General features: G+C 42.8%; 1 pseudogene; it reads left to right on the plus strand.

Annotated features, from left to right (window-relative positions):
- Positions 1 to 1,580: 1,580 nt before the first annotated feature.
- On the plus strand, positions 1,581 to 1,699 carry LOC126869897 (5S ribosomal RNA; annotated as a pseudogene).
- The last annotated feature ends 4,215 nt before the right edge of the window (positions 1,700 to 5,914 follow it).

Raw genomic sequence — 5,914 nt, forward strand, 5'->3', positions numbered from 1 at the left:
CATGGTACGTTAGAAACGAGAACATTCAGAAAGACCTGGGAATACCAACGGTCAAGGAGGAGATCAACAGAAGTGCAAGAAGGTACAGAGAAAAAATAGCAACGCACCCAAACCGGCTGGCAGCGGAAACGGTCGACACATCAAGCATAAAAAGAAGATTAAAAAGGAAACACCAAACAGATCTCACAAAGGACATAACCTAACAAACACGATGATGGTACCCCGCTGGGGGTAGCCACTCACATGCTATACTAGGATACCGCTATAATATTTTACCAAATGTCCTACTGGACAAATTGTAAAATTTAAATAAATAAATAATAAAAAAAATTGTTATCTTCTCATCTATGATTTTTATTGAACAAAACTTGAAATATTTATAAACTAATAGTACGCATATATAATAATATAGATGTATTTCATAAAAATAACAAATATGACGAGCGCTATTGCGCCGCTTGTTTTTCTTCGCAATCGATTAAGATAAGCGCTATCGCGCTGTTCAGGATTCATCACCCCTTTTTTTTCAAAAACACCTGGGACTCAACCGGTTAAATCAGTGATTCCCGCGTGATTTCCCTTCTCGTGGATCTTCTCAAAGGCAAAATGTTCCTGACATCTCATCGATACATTTTCACAACATTTCAGCGAAACATACGAGCCACTATTTGCATCTATTCTTGATTTTCCGAAAGATTATATCCTTCAGGCCATACTTCTCCTGCTTTACCTTTGGATGAACATTATCGCCTTCCAATATTTTCCGTATTATATCGATATGATTATCCTGCAGTTGTGTCACCTTAATCCATTCAGTGGTTATGTCCATAGACAAACAATTTATAGGATTCTTACTTAAATAGTCCAGATAAACTGTCTCGTCCACTGGGCGATACAAGATTTCAAAATTGTAATCCTGGAAGTAAACGCATTAGCGAACAACTCCGGATCGAATATCTTCTTTATTTGCAGTCCAGCGAATTGCATTGCAGTCCGTAATCATTGTAAACCTTATATTAAGCAAATACACACCAATGAGTTCTGCTCTTCCGGACTAGTTTTTCGTATGTTCAATCAGCAATTAAATTATTCCAAATCCTACTGTCAAGGAATTCTCCTGCAAGAGATTTATCAATAATGTTATATTCCGAGTAAAATTTTCAATGAATTTTCGAAAGAATTTCGAAACCCCTAAAAATCTCGTCGTATCTGTTTAACATTTGTTGGATCTCTATCTTTGTGGGAGTCTCTATAAGTGCACGGATCTTTTACATCTTGTCGCATGCCCTCGCTGGAAGTTTCTCTGCCTCAATATTCTATTTTTCTAAATTTATTATAAAATTCTTTTTCTCAAACGCGCGTAGAACAATTTGTAATTACTTAAAACCTCTCTCAAGCTTCTTAATGTTTAACAACTAGAAATATGCGAGAACTCGAAAATATCGGGTGGAGTCGGGATGAGAAATATCCTCGAAAATCTCGGGATTCTCGAATATGTCAGGATTTCTGAGAGTGTTGGGGATTCTCGATGATGGGGATGATGAGGATTGTGTTGGCAAGGTAATAGATGTTATTACTTTGCCAACGCCCTGGCCACGTTGAGTGCACTCGTTCCCGTCAGATCACGAAAGTTAAGCAGCGCCGGGCATGGATAGTACTTGGATGTGTGATCGCCTGGGAATTCCGTGTGGCGTTAGCGAAGCACGCTGGGCCCTCCCCGCCCCCCGGTGGGGTTCGGGCTTGGGCACGGCGGCTCCGGCGACGAGGCGCGGTGTGACAATGGCCACACACCGCTCCATCTGCGGCGGTATTAGGCGGGAGGGGGGGGGGTGCGACGCTCACACCGGTTCCCGGGCCTCTCGATCGCAGCCGGGACGGTAATCGTGGAGGTTTTAGTCGGTTGTAGTCCCAACCGATAACACCCCCCAACAAAGCATTATAAACGTTATCGAAGACTTCAAAAAAAGTATACTACAAGCGTTAAAAGAACAACAAACGCAATATTAAATGAAATAAAAAAAACACTATCAACACACGAAGAAAGGATCAACGCCATCTTTAGCACTTTTAACAGTGCGGGAGATAAATGTCGAAATCCACTAAACCAACAATTACAGCAAAAAAGCACATAAACTAAACTTAAAAAACCTGAAAATAATAGCAATAAATGCCAACTCTCTAATTTCAAACCAAAAAAGATACAGTATGCTAACCCTAATAAATAAAGAAACCCCCGACATCGTACTCGTCTCAGAAACAAAACTAAATAAAAAACACAAAGTATACTTCAAAAACTACTCCATGACAAGACACGACAGACCGAATGCCAGCCAAGGAGGAGGAACAGCAATCCTCGTAAAAAACCCCATAAAACACAAAACAATTATAAATGACAAAACAACAAGTTTCAAAATCCTAGAAACAACGATCATAAAAATAAAAATAAGCAATAAGGAAAACTTGATTATCACTGCAGCCTACGCAACCCTCGGAAACCAGAAAGAATTTAGCGACGAATTCAATAAACTTTTCGAACTCTTGCAGCTCAATATAACGGAAAACTACTATATAATAGCAGGCGGCCTGAACGCAAAACATACGAGTTGGAAAAACGAAACAAACAACACGAGAGACAACTTCATTAGAAACTGGCTAGACAATAAAAGCATTCGCTACAAAACAACCTTATACAGCTCCGAGCTACCCTCTTACCTAAAAGGACGCTCATACCTGGACATATGCCTAGCAGATGCACGAGTAAAATTTCAAAACCTACATCCAAATAACACCCTCAAAACCTCAGCCTATGACAGTGACCATAACGCCCTAATATTTCACGTAAGCAAGAACACATCTCAGTTCGCTGTTGAGTGCCGAAGCGTGCAGACGTGTCTCTAGTGCCCAGTGAAGTCCGAAAACAGCATGTGTCGCCCAACCGCCGAAAGTGAACACAGCCAAGTGTTTCCTACCCTTTACGGAGAAGAAAATCCCACGCACCTAACCCCAACCCGAATACTAGCCTCATAGCCTCACGACTAGTTATTCACTTTGAATTAACTAGCTCGATGATGGCCCAGCAATCGCGACCAAGCTCTCCGGAGCAGACTCGCAACTACCCCGCGCTACCTCCCCCGTGGCAGAAGTGTAGCAGAACTCTCCACACCAACGACGCTAATATTACAAAGAAACGGAAAATAGAAACATCAAAACCAGACACGATCGACACCCGGAACGAACAATCAACGATACAAATAAACACCCACAACAAGTTCGCCGTACTGCAATCCACTAACGACGCCATGGAAATCGCAGACCCGCCGCCAAACCAACAATCACAGAGAATCCCCCCTCCCCCACCTTTGTGGATGACGTCATCGACATACAAACAATGATCAAGTCCTTAGAGAGAGATATCTCCAAGGACGACTACAACCTGAAGATCAACAACAACAAAGTAAAAATTCTGCCGACAACCCCCGACGCATACAGAAAAATCACCAAACTGCTTAAGACATTGAACGCCAACTTTCACACGTACCAACTTAAACAAGAAAGACCTTTCCGAGTGGTCCTACGCAACATCCACCACTCAGCAGACATAGACGAACTCAAATACGAACTCTCAAAACTCGGCCACGAAGTCATCAACGTAAGTAATATAAGGCATAGAGTCTCGAAAGACCCGTTATCCTTATTTTTCATAGGCATAAAACAAAAGCCTAACAATAAGGAAATCTGCAATATCAGTCGCCTAATGAAATCAATAGTAAAATTCGAACCACCGCTTGTGAAAAAAGAAATAGTGCAATGCAAAAGGTGCCAAAGGTACGGTCATACGCAAAAATACTGCAACCATACTTTCCGCTGCGTTAAATGTGCAGGAACTCACTCCACTGACCAGTGCGCTAAATCACCGGAAACCCCAGCGAAATGCATCCACTGTCAAGGTGACCATCCTGCCAACTATAAAGGCTGCTCAGCCTATAAAACTCTATACACAAACAGGTACCCTGAACTCAGAGCAAAAGAGGTAACCAACCAAACACCCAGCCCGCCGAAATTCACGACTACCCCAATCCCCTCAACCAACCAAACACCCAGTCCTACCAAATTCATCACCACCTCAACCTCCTATGCCCAAGCAGTACAAGGCATCCAAAATAACCCGAATAGCCAAAGGGATCTTTCCCAAAATAGTGTCCTCAACCCACCTAACACAGACAACTTCTCTAGGCTTTGAAAGCTAATAGAGAAACAATCAGAGCAAATAAATAATTTGCTATCGCTACTAACACTCATCATGGATAAATTAATACGCCCCGACGCAAAATAAAACCAAGGCGCATAGCTCTCTGGAACGCCAACGGTCTAGCGCAACACAAACTTGAACTAGAACTCTTCCTAAAACACCAGCAAATCGACGTAATGCTCGTATCGGAAACTCACTTCGCCGACAAAAACTACCTGAAAATAAATGGTTACAAATTCTACCATACCCAACACCCCAGCGGAAAGGCCCACGGTGGCACCGGAATAATAATCAAAACAAGTATTAAGCACTACGAACTTCCATCATTCCAGAAAGACTACCTCCAAGCAACAAACGTAGCAATAGGAGACTGTCATGGCACAATCACCACTTCAGCAGTATACTGCCCTCCCAGACACTCCATCGCCAAAGAAGACTTTGATAACTTCCTGGACACCCTGGACAATAGATTCATAGCTGGAGGAGACTATAACGCCAAGCACATCTAATGGGGCAGCAGACTGGTTACAGCAAGAGGCAAAAACCACTTAAACAGCATAATAAACAACAACCTCAACTACCTCACCACATACGAACCCATATACTGGCCCACTGACATCAACAAAATACCCGACCTTCTCGACTTCTTCGTAACTAAAAATATCTCATCAAGACACGTCCAAATCAACTCCTCGGCTGATCTCTCCTCTTATCATTCCCCCGTGATAGCAACAGTCAGTTCAACAATTATCGAGAATACACCTAATGGCTCCATTCACAACCAACACACCAACTGGTAGCTCTTTAGAGAAGTCTTTAGACACTCAACTTCAGCCTTAACTCCACTGAAAACCAAGGAAGAAATCGAAGCAGCCACGGAATACTTAAACACGAGCATAATAAACGCCATCCGCCTCTCCACACCGACAAAGACGTCTATCAGCAAACAAGAATATCCCCAATACATACTAAAAAAAATCAGAAAAACGTAGACTAAGAAGAGTATGGCAGACCCATGAACACCGGATGACAAACGCAAACTAAACAACGCAATTAGAAAGCTATCCAAAACCATAAAAAATTATAAAAACGACTGTTTCCAAAAATACCTCGCCAGCTTATCCCCCACAGCCGACTCCAACTACTCACTATGGAAGGCCTTCAGGAAACTCACACGCCTCCCACAAATAATCCCACCAATCCGCCGTCCGCAAGGTGGATGGGCGCGAAGCCCTATAGAAAAAGCCGACCTGTTTGCTAATTACTTGTCTAAAGTATTCAAACCCCATTCCCCCAAAGCTGCCGCGGAAGTTACTGAATACTTGCACACCCCCTTCCAAATGTCCCCTCCTATCGAACCCTTCACTTCTGCAGAGACTATAGAAACAATCAGTCGCCTAAACCCCAAGAAAGCAGCAGGGCACGACCTAATAGGCAACAAAGCAATCAAGGAACTTCCCATAAAAGGGATCGCACTCATCACATCGATTTTTAATGCCATCCTTCGCCTTGAACACTATCCTAAGGCCTGGAAAATCTCATTGATTACCCTCATCCCTAAACCCGGTAAACCGATATACGAAACCAGCTCCTATCGCCCTATCAGTCTTTTAGCTACCCTGTCTAAACTATTTGAGAAGATGCTTACGAATCGACTCCTTCCAC

This window comes from Bombus huntii, chromosome 9, assembly GCF_024542735.1.
Source record: "Bombus huntii isolate Logan2020A chromosome 9, iyBomHunt1.1, whole genome shotgun sequence".
Taxonomy (NCBI): Eukaryota; Metazoa; Arthropoda; class Insecta; order Hymenoptera; family Apidae; genus Bombus; species Bombus huntii.